Raw genomic sequence first — 17952 nt, forward strand, 5'->3', positions numbered from 1 at the left:
ACTCGCACACTCTATCCCAGTCACACTCGCACACTCTATCCCACTCACACTCGCACACTGTATCCCACTCACACTCGCACACTGTATCCCACTCACACTCGCACACTGTATCCCAGTCACAGACTGTATCCCAGTCAGGCTCGCACACTGTATCCCACTTAGGCTCGCACACTGTATCCCAGTCACAGACTATCCCAGTCACACTCGCACACCGTATCCCAGTCACACTCACACACTGTATCCCAGTCAGACTCGCACACTGTATCCCAGTCAGACTCGCACACTGTATCCCAGTCAGACTCACACACTGTATCCCAGTCACGGTCGCACACTGTATCCCAGTCACAGTTGCACTTTGTATTCCAGTCAGGCTCGCACACTGTATCCCAGTCACACTGACACACTGTATCCCAGTCACAAACTGTATCCCAGTCAGAATCACACACTGTATCCCAGTCACGCTCGCACACTGTATCCCAGTCACGCTCGCACACTGTATCCCAGTCACGCTCGCACACTGTATCCCAGTCACACTCGCACACTGTATCCCAGTCAGACTCACACACTGTATCCCAATCACAAACTGTATCCCAGTGACGCTCGCACACTGTATCCCAGTCACACTCGCACACTGTATCCCAGTCAGGCTCGCACACTGTATCCCAGTCACACTCGCACATTGTATTCCAGTCAGACTCACACACTGTATCCCAGTCAGACTCACACACTGTATCCCAGTCAGACTCACACACTGTATCCCAGTCAGACTCGCACACTGTATCCCAGTCAGACTCGCACACTGTATCCCAGTCAGACTCACACACTGTATCCCAGTCAGACTCACACACTGTATCCCAGTCACACTCACACACTGTATCCCAGTCAGACTCACACACTGTATCCCAGTCAGACTCACACACTGTATCCCAGTCAGACTCACACACTGTATCCCAGTCAGACTCACACACTGTATCCCAGTCAGACTCGCACACTGTATCCCAGTCAGACTGGCACACTGTATCCCAGTCAGGCTCGCACACTGTATCCCAGTCAGACTCGCACACTGTATCCCAGTCAGACTCACACACTGTATCCCAGTCACACTCACACACTGTATCCCAGTCAGACTCGCACACTGTATCCCAGTCAGACTCGCACACTGTATCCCAGTCAGACTCACACACTGTATCCCAGTCAGACTCGCACACTGTATCCCAGTCAGACTCACACACTGTATCCCAGTCAGACTGGCACACTGTATCCCAGTCAGACTCACACACTGTATCCCAGTCAGACTCACACACTGTATCCCAGTCAGGCTCGCACACTGTATCCCAGTCACCCTCGCACACTGTATCCCAGTCACACTCGCACATTGTATCCCAGTCAGACTCGCATCTGTATCCCAGTCAGACTCACACACTGTATCCCAGTCAGACTCGCACACTGTATCCCAGTCAGACTCACACACTGTATCCCAGTCAGACTCGCACACTGTATCCCAGTCAGACTCACACACTGTATCCCAATCACACTCACACACTGTATCCCACTCACACTCGCACACTGTATCCCAGTCAGACTCGCACACTGTATCCCAGTCAGACTCGCACACTGTATCCCAGTCAGACTCGCACACTGTATCCCAGTCAGACTCGCACACTGTATCCCAGTCAGACTCGCACACTGTATCCCAGTCAGACTCGCACACTGTATCCCAGTCAGACTCGCACACTGTATCCCAGTCAGACTCGCACACTGTATCCCAGTCAGACTCGCACACTGTATCCCAGTCAGACTCGCACACTGTATCCCAGTCAGACTCGCACACTGTATCCCAGTCAGACTCGCACACTGTATCCCAGTCAGACTCGCACACTGTATCCCAGTCAGACTCGCACACTGTATCCCAGTCAGACTCGCACACTGTATCCCAGTCAGACTCGCACACTGTATCCCAGTCAGACTCGCACACTGTATCCCAGTCAGACTCGCACACTGTATCCCAGTCAGACTCGCACACTGTATCCCAGTCAGACTCGCACACTGTATCCCAGTCAGACTCGCACACTGTATCCCAGTCAGACTCGCACACTGTATCCCAGTCAGACTCGCACACTGTATCCCAGTCAGACTCGCACACTGTATCCCAGTCAGACTCGCACACTGTATCCCAGTCAGACTCGCACACTGTATCCCAGTCAGACTCGCACACTGTATCCCAGTCAGACTCGCACACTGTATCCCAGTCAGACTCGCACACTGTATCCCAGTCAGACTCGCACACTGTATCCCAGTCAGACTCGCACACTGTATCCCAGTCAGACTCGCACACTGTATCCCAGTCAGACTCGCACACTGTATCCCAGTCAGACTCGCACACTGTATCCCAGTCAGACTCGCACACTGTATCCCAGTCAGACTCGCACACTGTATCCCAGTCAGACTCGCACACTGTATCCCAGTCAGACTCGCACACTGTATCCCAGTCAGACTCGCACACTGTATCCCAGTCAGACTCGCACACTGTATCCCAGTCAGACTCGCACACTTTATCCCAGTCAGACTCGCACACTGTATCCCAGTCAGACTCGCACACTGTATCCCAGTCAGACTCGCACACTGTATCCCAGTCACACTCGCACACTGTATCCCAGTCACACTCGCACACTGTATCCCAGTCAGACTCACACTGTATCCCAGTCAGAGTTACACACTGTATCTCAGTCACACTCGCACACTGTATCCCTGTCAGACTCACACACTGTATCCCAGTCACACACTGTATCGCAGTCAGACTCACACATTGTATCCCAGTCACACTCGCACACTGTATCGCAGTCAGACTCGCACACTGTATACCAGTCAGACTCGCACACTGTATCCCAGTCACACTCGCACACTGTATCCCAGTCAGACTCACACTGTATCCCTGTCAGACTCACACACTGTATCCCAGTCACACACTGTATCGCAGTCAGACTCACACATTGTGTCCCAGTCACACTCGCACACTGTATCGCAGTCAGACTCACACACTGTATACCAGTCAAACTCACACTGTGTATCCCAGTCAGACTCGCACACTGTATCCCAGTCAAACTCACACTGTATCCCTGTCAGACTCACACACTGTATCCCAGTCACACACTGTATCGCAGTCAGACTCACACACTGTATCCCAGTCGCACTCGCACACTGTATCCCAGTCGGACTCACACACTGTATCCCAGTCAAACCCACACTGTATCCCAGTCAGACTCACACACTGTATCCCAGTCACACACTGTATCCCAGTCACACTCACTCACTGTATTCCAGTCACACTCGCACACTGTATCCCAGTCAGACTCACACACTGTATCCCAGTCAGACTCGCACACTGTATCCCAGTCAGACTCGCACACTGTATCCCAGTCAGACTCGCACACTGTATCCCAGTCAGACTCGCACACCGTATCCCAGTCAGACTCGCACACCGTATCCCAGTCAGACTCGCACACCGTATCCCAGTCAGACTCGCACACCGTATCCCAGTCAGACTCACACACTGTATCCCAGTCAGACTCGCACACTGTATCCCAGTCAGACTCGCACACTGTATCCCAGTCAGACTCGCACACTGTATCCCAGTCAGACTCGCACACTGTATCCCAGTCAGACTCGCACACTGTATCCCAGTCAGACTCGCACACTGTATCCCAGTCAGACTCGCACACTGTATCCCAGTCACACTCACACACTGTATCCCAGTCAGAGTCACACACTGTATCCCAGTCACACTCACACACTGTATCCCAGTCAGACTCACACTGTATCCCTGTCAGACTCACACACTGTATCCCTGTCAGACTCACACACTGTATCCCAGTCACACACTGTATCGAAGTCAGACTCACACACTGTATCCCAGTCACACTCGCACACTGTATCCCAGTCAGACTCACACACTGTATACCAGTCAGACTCACACACTGTATCCCAGTCAAACTCACACACTGTATCCCAGTCAAACTCACACTGTATCCCTGTCAGACTCACACACTGAATCCCAGTCACACACTGTATCGCAGTCAGACTCACACACTGTATCCTAGTCACGCTCGCACACTGTATCCCAGTCAGACTCACACACTGTATCCCAGTCATACACAGTATCCCAGTCACACTCACTCACTGTATCCCAGTCACACTCACTCACTGTATCCCAGTCACACTCGCACACTGTATCCCAGTCAGACTCACACTGTATCCCAGTCAGACTCTCACACTGTATCCCAGACAGACTCGCACACTGTATCCCAGTCAGACTCGCACACTGTATCCCAGTCAGACTCGCACACTGTATCCCAGTCAGACTCGCACACTGTATCCCAGTCAGACTCGCACACTGTATCCCAGTCAGACTCGCACACTGTATCCCAGTCAGACTCGCATACTGTATCCCAGACAGACTAGCACACTGTATCCCAGTCACACTCGCACACTGTATCCCAGTCAGACTCACACACTGTATCCCAGTCATACACACACTGTATTCCAGTCAGACTCACACACTGTATCCCAGTCACACACACTGTATCCCAGTCACACTCGCACACTGTTTCCCAGTCAGACTCGCACACTGTATCCCAGTCAGACTCACACACTGTATCCCAGTCAGACTCGCACACTATATCCCAGTCGGACTCGCACACTGTATCCCAGTCAGACTCGCACACTGTATCCCAGTCAGAGTCACACACTGTATCCCAGTCAGAGTCACACACTGTATCCCAGTCACACTCGCACACTGTATCCCAGTCACACTCGCACACTGTATCCCAGTCAGACTCGCACACTGTATCCCAGTCAGACTCGCACACTGTATCCCAGTCAGACTCGCACACTGTATCCCAGTCAGACTCGCACACTGTATCCCAGTCAGACTCGCACACTGTATCCCAGTCAGACTCGCACACTGTATCCCAGTCAGACTCGCACACTGTATCCCAGTCAGACACGCACACTGTATCCCAGTCACACCCGCACACTGTATCCCAGTCACACTCGCACACTGTATCCCAGTCAGACTCGCACACTGTATCCCAGTCAGACTCGCACACTGTATCGCAGTCAGACTCGCACACTGTATCCCAGTCACACTCGCACACTGTATCCCAGTCACACTCGCACACTGTATCCCAGTCAGACTCGCACACTGTATCCCAGTCACACTCGCACACTGTATCCCAGTCAGACTCGCACACTGTATCCCAGTCAGACTCGCACACTGTATCCCAGTTAGACTCGCACACTGTATCCCAGTCAGACTCGCACACTGTATCCCAGTCAGACTCGCACACTGTATCCCAGTCACACCCGCACACTGTATCCCAGTCACACCCGCACACTGTATCCCAGTCACACCCGCACACTGTATCCCAGTCACACCCGCACACTGTATCCCAGTCACACTCGCACACTGTATCCCAGTCAGACTCGCACACTGTATCCCAGTCAGACTCGCACACTGTATCCCAGTCAGACTCGCACACTGTATCCCAGTCAGACTCGCACACTGTATCCCAGTCAGACTCGCACACTGTATCCCAGTCAGACTCGCACACTGTATCCCAGTCAGACTCGCACACTGTATCCCAGTCAGACTCGCACACTGTATCCCAGTCAGACTCGCACACTGTATCCCAGTCAGACTCGCACACTGTATCCCAGTCAGACTCGCACACTGTATCCCAGTCAGACTCGCACACTGTATCCCAGTCAGACTCGCACACTGTATCCCAGTCAGACTCGCACACTGTATCCCAGTCAGACTCGCACACTGTATCCCAGTCAGACTCGCACACTGTATCCCAGTCAGACTCGCACACTGTATCCCAGTCAGACTCGCACACTGTATCCCAGTCAGACTCGCACACTGTATCCCAGTCAGACTCGCACACTGTATCCCAGTCAGACTCGCACACTGTATCCCAGTCAGACTCGCACACTGTATCCCAGTCAGACTCGCACACTGTATCCAGTCAGACTCGCACACTGTATCCCAGTCAGACTCGCACACTGTATCCCAGTCAGACTCGCACACTGTATCCCAGTCAGACTCGCACACTGTATCCCAGTCAGACTCGCACACTGTATCCCAGTCAGACTCGCACACTGTATCCCAGTCAGACTCGCACACTGTATCCCAGTCAGACTCGCACACTGTATCCCAGTCAGACTCGCACACTGTATCCCAGTCAGACTCGCACACTGTATCCCAGTCAGACTCGCACACTGTATCCCAGTCAGACTCGCACACTGTATCCCAGTCAGACTCGCACACTGTATCCCAGTCAGACTCGCACACTGTATCCCAGTCAGACTCGCACACTGTATCCCAGTCAGACTCGCACACTGTATCCCAGTCAGACTCGCACACTGTATCCCAGTCAGACTCGCACACTGTATCCCAGTCAGACTCGCACACTGTATCCCAGTCAGACTCGCACACTGTATCCCAGTCAGACTCGCACACTGTATCCCAGTCAGACTCGCACACTGTATCCCAGTCAGACTCGCACACTGTATCCCAGTCAGACTCGCACACTGTATCCCAGTCACACTCGCACACTGTATCCCAGTCACACTCGCACACTGTATCCCAGTCAGACTCACACTGTATCCCAGTCAGAGTTACACACTGTATCTCAGTCACACTCGCACACTGTATCCCTGTCAGACTCACACACTGTATCCCAGTCACACACTGTATCGCAGTCAGACTCACACATTGTATCCCAGTCAGACTCACACACTGTATACCAGTCAGACTCGCACACTGTATCCCAGTCAGACTCGCACACTGTATCCCAGTCAGACTCACACTGTATCCCTGTCAGACTCACACACTGTATCCCAGTCACACACTGTATCGCAGTCAGACTCACACATTGTATCCCAGTCACACTCGCACTCTGTATCGCAGTCAGACTCACACACTGTATACCAGTCAAACTCACACTGTGTATCCCAGTCAGACTCGCACACTGTATCCCAGTCAAACTCACACTGTATCCCTGTCAGACTCACACACTGTATCCCAGTCACACACTGTATCGCAGTCAGACTCACACACTGTATCCCAGTCGCACTCGCACACTGTATCCCAGTCGGACTCACACACTGTATCCCAGTCAAACCCACACTGTATCCCAGTCAGACTCACACACTGTATCCCAGTCACACACTGTATCCCAGTCACACTCACTCACTGTATTCCAGTCACACTCGCACACTGTATCCCAGTCAGACTCACACACTGTATCCCAGTCAGACTCGCACACTGTATCCCAGTCAGACTCGCACACCGTATCCCAGTCAGACTCACACACTGTATCCCAGTCAGACTCGCACACCGTATCCCAGTCAGACTCACACACTGTATCCCAGTCAGACTCGCACACTGTATCCCAGTCAGACTCGCACACTGTATCCCAGTCAGACTCGCACACTGTATCCCAGTCAGACTCGCACACTGTATCCCAGTCAGACTCGCACACTGTATCCCAGTCACACTCACACACTGTATCCCAGTCAGAGTCACACACTGTATCCCAGTCACACTCACACACTGTATCCCAGTCAGACTCACACTGTATCCCTGTCAGACTCACACACTGTATCCCTGTCAGACTCACACACTGTATCCCAGTCACACACTGTATCGAAGTCAGACTCACACACTGTATCCCAGTCACACTCGCACACTGTATCCCAGTCAGACTCACACACTGTATACCAGTCAGACTCACACACTGTATCCCAGTCAAACTCACACACTGTATCCCAGTCAAACTCACACTGTATCCCTGTCAGACTCACACACTGAATCCCAGTCACACACTGTATCGCAGTCAGACTCACACACTGTATCCTAGTCACGCTCGCACACTGTATCCCAGTCAGACTCACACACTGTATCCCAGTCATACACAGTATCCCAGTCACGCTCACTCACTGTATCCCAGTCACACTCACTCACTGTATCCCAGTCACACTCGCACACTGTATCCCAGTCAGACTCACACTGTATCCCAGACAGACTCTCACACTGTATCCCAGACAGACTCGCACACTGTATCCCAGTCAGACTCGCACACTGTATCCCAGTCAGACTCGCACACTGTATCCCAGTCAGACTCGCACACTGTATCCCAGTCAGACTCGCACACTGTATCCCAGTCAGACTCGCACACTGTATCCCAGTCAGACTCGCATACTGTATCCCAGACAGACTAGCACACTGTATCCCAGTCACACTCGCACACTGTATCCCAGTCAGACTCACACACTGTATCCCAGTCATACACACACTGTATTCCAGTCAGACTCACACACTGTATCCCAGTCACACACACTGTATCCCAGTCACACTCGCACACTGTTTCCCAGTCAGACTCGCACACTGTATCCCAGTCAGACTCACACACTGTATCCCAGTCAGACTCGCACACTATATCCCAGTCGGACTCGCACACTGTATCCCAGTCAGACTCGCACACTGTATCCCAGTCAGAGTCACACACTGTATCCCAGTCAGAGTCACACACTGTATCCCAGTCACACTCGCACACTGTATCCCAGTCACACTCGCACACTGTATCCCAGTCAGACTCGCACACTGTATCCCAGTCAGACTCGCACACTGTATCCCAGTCAGACTCGCACACTGTATCCCAGTCAGACTCGCACACTGTATCCCAGTCAGACTCGCACACTGTATCCCAGTCAGACACGCACACTGTATCCCAGTCAGACTCGCACACTGTATCCCAGTCAGACTCGCACACTGTATCCCAGTCAGACTCGCACACTGTATCCCAGTCAGACTCGCACACTGTATCCCAGTCAGACTCGCACACTGTATCCCAGTCACACTCGCACACTGTATCCCAGTCACACTCGCACACTGTATCCCAGTCACACTCGCACACTGTATCCCAGTCACACTCGCACACTGTATCCCAGTCACACTCGCACACTGTATCCCAGTCACACTCGCACACTGTATCCCAGTCACACTCGCACACTGTATCCCAGTCACACTCGCACACTGTATCCCAGTCACACTCGCACACTGTATCCCAGTCACACTCGCACACTGTATCCCAGTCACACTCGCACACTGTATCCCAGTCACACTCGCACACTGTATCCCAGTCAGACTCGCACACTGTATCCCAGTCACACTCGCACACTGTATCCCAGTCACACTCGCACACTGTATCCCAGTCACACTCGCACACTGTATCCCAGTCACACTCGCACACTGTATCCCAGTCACACTCGCACACTGTATCCCAGTCACACTCGCACACTGTATCCCAGTCACACTCGCACACTGTATCCCAGTCACACTCGCACACTGTATCCCAGTCACACTCGCACACTGTATCCCAGTCACACTCGCACACTGTATCCCAGTCACACTCGCACACTGTATCCCTGTCACACTCGCACACAGTATCCCAGTCAGACTCGCACACCGTATCCCAGTCAGACTCGCACACCGTATCCCAGTCAGACTCGCACACCGTATCCCAGTCAGACTCGCACACCGTATCCCAGTCAGACTCGCACACCGTATCCCAGTCAGACTCGCACACCGTATCCCAGTCAGACTCGCACACCGTATCCCAGTCAAGACTCACACACCGTATCCCAGTCAAGACTCACACACCGTATCCCAGTCAAGACTCACACACTGTATCCCAGTCACACTCAAACACTGTATCCCAGTCAGACTCACACACTGTATCCCAGTCAGACTCACACTGTATCCCAGTCAGACTCACACTATATCCCAGTCAGACTCACACACTGTATCCCAGTCACACTCAAACACTGTATCCCAGTCAGACTCACACACTGTATCCCAGTCAGACTCACACTGTATCCCAGTCAGACTCACACTGTATCCCAGTCAGAGTCACACACTGTATCTCAGTCACACTCGCACACTGTATCCCTGTCAGACTCACACACTGTATCCCTGTCAGACTCACACACTGTATCCCAGTCGCACACTGTATCGCAGTCAGACTCACACACTGTATCCCAGTCACACTCGCACACTGTATCGCAGTCAGACTCACACACTGTATACCAGTGAGACTCACACACTGTATCCCAGTCAGACTCACACACTGTATCCCTGTCAGACTCACACACTGAATCCCAGTCACACACTGTATCCCAGTCACACTCACTCACTGTATCCCAGTCACACTCGCACACTGTATCCCAGTCAGACTCACACTGTATCCCAGTCAGACTCTCACACTGTATCCCAGACAGACTCGCACACTGTATCCCAGTCAGACTCGCACACTGTACCCCAGTCAGACTCGCACACTGTACCCCAGTCAGACTCGCACACTGTACCCCAGTCAGACTCGCACACTGTACCCCAGTCAGACTCGCACACTGTACCCCAGTCAGACTCGCACACTGTACCCCAGTCAGACTCGCACACTGTACCCCAGTCAGACTCGCACACTGTACCCCAGTCAGACTCGCACACTGTACCCCAGTCAGACTCGCACACTGTACCCCAGTCAGACTCGCACACTGTACCCCAGTCAGACTCGCACACTGTACCCCAGTCAGACTCGCACACTGTACCCCAGTCAGACTCGCACACTGTATCCCAGTCAGACTCGCACACCGTATCCCAGTCAGACTCGCACACCGTATCCCAGTCAGACTCGCACACCGTATCCCAGTCAGACTCGCACACCGTATCCCAGTCAGACTCGCACACTGTATCCCAGTCAAGACTCAGACACTGTATCCCAGTCAAGACTCACACACTGTATCCCAGTCACACTCACACACTGTATCCCAGTCACACTCACACACTGTATCCCAGTCTCACTCACACACTGTATCCCAGTCACACTCACACACTGTATCCCAGTCACACTCACACACTGTATCCCAGTCAGACTCACACTGTATCCCAGTCAGAGTGACACACTGTATCTCAGTCACACTCGCACACTGTATCCCTGTCAGACTCACACACTGTATCCCTGTCAGACTCACACACTGTATCCCAGTCACACTCGCACACTGTATCGCAGTCAGTCTCACACACTGTATACCAGTCAAACTCACACTGTATCCCAGTCAGACTCACACACAGTATCCCAGTCACACACTGTATCCCAGTCAAACTCACAATGTATCCCTGTCAGACTCACACACTGTATCCCAGTCACACACTGTATCGCAGTCAGACTCACACACTGTATCCCAGTCACACTCGCACACTGTATCCCAGTCAGACTCACACACTGTATCCCAGTCACACTCACTCACTGAATCCCAGTCACACTCACACACTGTATCCCAGTCACACTCGCACACTGTATCCCAGTCAGATTCGCACACTGTATCCCAGTCAGACACACACTGTATTCCAGTCAGACTCACACACTGTATCCCAGTCAGACTCGCACACTGTATCCCAGTCAGACTCGCACACTGTATCCCAGTCAGACTCGCACACTGTATCCCAGTCAGACTCGCACACTGTATCCCAGTCAGACTCGCACACTGTATCCCAGTCAGACTCGCACACTGTATCCCAGTCACACTCGCACACTGTATCCCAGTCACACTCGCACACTGTATCCCAGTCACACTCGCACACTGTATCCCAGTCAGACTCACACACTGTATCCCAGTCATACACACACTGTATTCCAGTCAGACTCACACACTGTATCCCAGTCACACTCACACACTGTATCCCAGTCAGACTCACACACTGTATCCCAGTCAGACTCGCACACTGTATCCCAGTCAGACTCGCACACTGTATCCCAGTCACACTCGCACACTGTATCCCAGTCACACTCGCACACCGTATCCCAGTCAGACTCGCACACCGTATCCCAGTCAGACTCGCACACCGTATCCCAGTCAGACTCGCACACCGTATCCCAGTCAGACTCGCACACCGTATCCCAGTCAGACTCGCACACCGTATCCCAGTCAGGCTCGCACACCGTATCCCAGTCAAGACTCACACACTGTATCCCAGTCAAGACTCACACACTGTATCCCAGTCACACTCACACACTGTATCCCAGTCAGACTCACACACTGTATCCCAGTCAGACTCACACACTGTATCCCAGTCAGACTCGCACACTGTATCCCAGTCAGACTCGCACACTGTATCCCAGTCAGACTCGCACACTGTATCCCAGTCAGACTCGCACACTGTACCCCAGTCAGACTCGCACACTGTACCCCAGTCAGACTCGCACACTGTATCCCAGTCAGACTCGCACACTGTATCCCAGTCAGACTCACACACTGCATCCCAGTCAGACTCACACACTGTATCCCAGTCATACACACACTGTATCCCAGTCAGACTCACACACTGTATCCCAGTCACACTCACACACTGTATCCCAGTCAGACTCGCACACTGTATCCCAGTCAGACTCGCACACTGTATCCCAGTCACACCCGCACACTGTATCCCAGTCACACTCGCACACTGTATCCCAGTCACACTCGCACACTGTATCCCAGTCACACTCGCACACTGTATCCCAGTCACACTCGCACACAGTATCCCAGTCACTCTCGCACACTGTATCCCAGTCACGCTCGCCACTGTATCCCAGTCAGACTCGCACACCGTATCCCAGTCAGACTCGCACACCGTATCCCAGTCAGACTCACACACCGTATCCCAGTCAGGCTCGCACACCGTATCCCAGTCAGGCTCGCACACTGTATCCCAGTCAGACTCACACACTGTATCCCAGTCAGACTCGCACACCGTATCCCAGTCAGGCTCGCACACTGTATCCCAGTCAAGACTCACACACTGTATCCCAGTCAAGACTCAAACACTGTATCCCAGTCACACTCACACACTGTATCCCAGTCAGACTCACACACTGTATCCCAGTCATACACACACTGTATTCCAGTCAGACTCACACACTGTATCCCAGTCACACTCACACACTGTATCCCAGTCAGACTCGCACACTGTATCCCAGTCAAGACTCACGCACTGTATCCCAGTCAAGACTCACACACTGTATCCCAGTCACACTCGCACACTGTATCCCAGTCACACTCGCACACTGTATCCCAGTCACACTCGCACACTGTATCCCAGTCACACTCGCACACTGTATCCCAGTCACACTCGCACACTGTATCCCAGTCACACTCGCCACCGTATCCCAGTCAGACTCGCACACCGTATCCCAGTCAGACTCGCACACCGTATCCCAGTCAGACTCGCACAGCGTATCCCAGTCAGACTCGCACACCGTATCCCAGTCAGACTCGCACACCGTATCCCAGTCAGACTGGCACACCGTATCCCAGTCAGACTCGCACACCGTATCCCAGTCAGGCTCGCACACCGTATCCCAGTCAAGACTCACACACTGTATCCCAGTCAAGACTCACACACTGTATCCCAGTCACACTCGCACACTGTATCCCAGTCAGACTCGCACACTGTATCCCAGTCAGACTCGCACACTGTATCCCAGTCAGACTCGCACACTGTATCCCAGTCACACACCATATCCCAGTCAGACTCGCACACCGTATCCCAGTCAGACTCGCACACTGCATCCCAGTCAGACTCACACACTGTATCCCAGTCATACACACACTGTATTCCAGTCAGACTCACACACTGTATCCCAGTCACACTCACACACTGTATCCCAGTCAGACTCGCACACTGTATCCCAGTCAGACTCGCACACTGTATCCCAGTCACACCCGCACACTGTATCCCAGTCACACTTGCACACTGTATCCCAGTCACACTCGCACACTGTATCCCAGTCACACTCGCACACTGTATCCCAGTCACACTCGCACACTGTATCCCAGTCACACTCGCACACTGTATCCCAGTCACACTCGCACACTGTATCCCAGTCACACTCGCACACTGTATCCCAGTCAGACTCGCACACTGTATCCCAGTCAGACTCGCACACTGTATCCCAGTCAGACTCACACACTGTATCCCAGTCACACTCGCACACCGTATCCCAGTCAGACTCGCACACCGTATCCCAGTCAGACTCGCACACCGTATCCCAGTCAGACTCGCACACCGTATCCCAGTCAGACTCGCACACCGTATCCCAGTCAGACTCGCACACCGTATCCCAGTCAGACTCGCACACCGTATCCCAGTCAGGCTCGCACACTGTATCCCAGTCAAGACTCACACACTGTATCCCAGTCACGACTCACACACTGTATCCCAGTCACACTCACACACTGTATCCCAGTCAGACTCACACACTGTATCCCAGTCAGACTCGCACAGTGTATCCCAGTCAGACTCGCACACTGTATCCCAGTCACACACCATATCCCAGTCAGACTCGCACACCGTATCCCAGTCAGACTCGCACACCGTATCCCAGTCAGACTCGCACACCGTATCCCAGTCAAGACTCACACACTGTATCCCAGTCAAGACTCACACACTGTAACCCAGTCAGACTCGCACACTGTATCCCAGTGAGACTCGCACACTGTATCCCAGTCAGACTCGCACACTGTATCCCAGTCAGACTCGCACACTGTATCCCAGTGAGACTCGCACACTGTATCCCAGTCAGACTCACACACTGTATCCCAGTCAGACTCGCACACTGTATCCCAGTCAGACTCGCACACTGTATCCCAGTCAGACTCACACACTGTATCCCAGTCAGACTCACACACTGTATCCCAGTCAGACTCGCACACCGTATCCCAGTCAAGACTCACACACTGTATCCCAGTCAAGACTCACACACTGTATCCCAGTCAGACTCACACACTGTATGCCAGTCACACACCGTATCCCAGTCAGACTCGCACACCGTATCCCAGTCAGACTCGCACACCGTATCCCAGTCAAGACTCACACACTGTATCCCAGTCAAGACTCACACACTGTATCCCAGTCAGACTCACACACTGTATGCCAGTCACACACCATATCCCAGTCAGACTCGCACACTGCATCCCAGTCAGACTCGCACACTGTATCCCAGTCAGACTCGCACACTGTATCCCAGTCACACTCGCACACTGTATCCCAGTCACACTCGCACACTGTATCCCAGTCACACTCGCACACTGTATCCCAGTCACACTCGCACACTGTATCCCAGTCACACTCGCACACTGTATCCCAGTCAGACTCGCACACTGTATCCCAGTGAGACTCGCACACTAATCCCAGTGAGACTCGCACACTGTATCCCAGTCAGACTCGCACACTGTACCCCAGTCAGACTCGCACACTGTACCCCAGTCAGACTCGCACACTGTACCCAAGTCAGACTCGCACACTGTACCCCAGTCAGACTCGCACACTGTACCCCAGTCAGACTCGCACACTGTACCCCAGTCAGACTCGCACACTGTACCCCAGTCAGACTCGCACACTGTACCCCAGTCAGACTCGCACACTGTACCCCAGTCAGACTCGCACACTGTACCCCAGTCAGACTCGCACACTGTACCCCAGTCAGACTCGCACACTGTACCCCAGTCAGACTCGCACACTGTACCCCAGTCAGACTCGCACACTGTACCCCAGTCAGACTCGCACACTGTATCCCAGTCAGACTCGCACACTGTATCCCAGTCAGACTCGCACACTGTATCCCAGTCAGACTCGCACACTGTATCCCAGTCAGACTCGCACACTGTATCCCAGTCAGACTCGCACACTGTATCCCAGTCAGACTCGCACACTGTATCCCAGTCAGACTCGCACACTGTATCCCAGTCAGACTCGCACACTGTATCCCAGTCAGACTCGCACACTGTACCCCAGTCAGACTCGCACACTGTACCCCAGTCAGACTCGCACACTGTATCCCAGTCAGACTCGCACACTGTATCCCAGTCAGACTCGCACACTGTACCCCAGTCAGACTCGCACACTGTACCCCAGTCAGACTCGCACACTGTACCCCAGTCAGACTTGCACACTGTACCCCAGTCAGACTCGCACACTGTACCCCAGTCAGACTCGCACACTGTATCCCAGTCAGACTCGCACACTGTATCCCAGTCAGACTCGCACACTGTATCCCAGTCAGACTCGCACACTGTATCCCAGTCAGACTCGCACACTGTATCCCAGTCAGACTCGCACACTGTATCCCAGTCAGACTCGCACACTGTATCCCAGTCAGACTCGCACACTGTATCCCAGTCAGACTCGCACACTGTACCCCAGTCAGACTCGCACACTGTACCCCAGTCAGACTCGCACACTGTACCCCAGTCAGACTCGCACACTGTACCCCAGTCAGACTCGCACACTGTACCCCAGTCAGACTCGCACACTGTATCCCAGTCAGACTCGCACACTGTATCCCAGTCAGACTCGCACACTGTATCCCAGTCAGACTCGCACACTGTATCCCAGTCAGACTCGCACACTGTATCCCAGTCACACTCGCACACTGTATCCCAGTCACACTCGCACACTGTATCCCAGTCAGACTCGCACACCGTATCCCAGTCAAACTCGCACACCGTATCCCAGTCAGACTCTCACACTGTATCCCAGTCAGACTCGCACACTGTATCCCAGTCAGACTCGCACACTGTATCCCAGTCACACTCGCACACTGCATCCCAGTCACACTCGCACACTGCATCCCAGTCACACTCGCACACTGTATCCCAGTCAGACTCGCACACTGTATCCCAGTCAGACTCGCACACTGTATCCCAGTCAGACTCTCACACTGTATCCCAGTCAGACTCGCACACTGTATCCCAGTCAGACTCGCACACTGTATCCCAGTCACACCCGCACACTGTACCCCAGTCAGACTCGCACACTGTACCCCAGTCAGACTCGCACACTGTACCCCAGTCAGACTCGCACACTGTACCCCAGTCAGACTCACACACTGTATCCCAGTCAGACTCGCACACTGTATCCCAGTCAGACTCGCACACTGTATCCCAGTCCGACTCGCACACTGTATCCCAGTCAGACTCGCACACTGTATCCCAGTCAGACTCGCACACTGTACCCCAGTCAGACTCGCACACTGTACCCCAGTCAGACTCGCACACTGTACCCCAGTCAGACTCGCACACTGTACCCCAGTCAGACTCGCACACTGTATCCCAGTCAGACTCGCACACTGTATCCCAGTCAGACTCGCACACTGTATCCCAGTGAGACTCGCACACTGTATCCCAGTGAGACTCGCACACTGTACCCCAGTCAGACTCGCACACTGTACCCCAGTCAGACTCGCACACTGTACCCCAGTCAGACTCGCACACTGTACCCCAGTCAGACTCGCACACTGTACCCCAGTCACGCTCGCACACTGTATCCCAGTCAGGCTCGCACACTGTATCCCAGTCGCACACTGTATCCCAGTCACACGCGCACACTGTATCCCAGTCACACGCGCACACTGTATCCCAGTCACACTCACACACTGTATCCCAGTCACACTCGCACACTGTATCCCAGTCACACTCGCACACTGTATCCCAGTCACACTCACACACTCTATCCCAGTCATACTCAAGAGTGTAATACATGAGATTCTATCACAGTCGCAGACTGTATCGCCAGGATGAATCCCAGTCTCAGTCGCAGACTGCACCTCGGACACAGTCTCAGTCGCAGACTGCACCTCGGTCTCAGTCGCAGACTGCACCTCGGTCACAGTCGCAGACTGCACCTCGGTCACAGTCGCAAGACTGCACCTCGGTCACAGTCGCTAGACTGCACCTCGGTCACAGTCGCTAGACTGCACCTCGGTCACAGTCGCTAGACTGCACCTCGGTCACAGTCGCGGACTGCACCTCGGTCGCAGTCGCGGACTGCACCTCGGTCACAGTCCGCGGACTGCA

General features: G+C 53.4%; 1 protein-coding gene across 1 annotated transcript in view; it reads left to right on the plus strand.

The window, feature by feature from the left end:
• LOC140384750 (G1/S-specific cyclin-D1-like) overlaps window positions 1-17952 on the plus strand; it is a 70938-nt gene that overhangs the window by 14221 nt on the left and 38765 nt on the right. The window lies entirely within an intron of this gene.

The sequence above is a fragment of the Scyliorhinus torazame genome, chromosome 10 (assembly GCF_047496885.1).
Source record: "Scyliorhinus torazame isolate Kashiwa2021f chromosome 10, sScyTor2.1, whole genome shotgun sequence".
Classification (NCBI taxonomy): domain Eukaryota; kingdom Metazoa; phylum Chordata; class Chondrichthyes; order Carcharhiniformes; family Scyliorhinidae; genus Scyliorhinus; species Scyliorhinus torazame.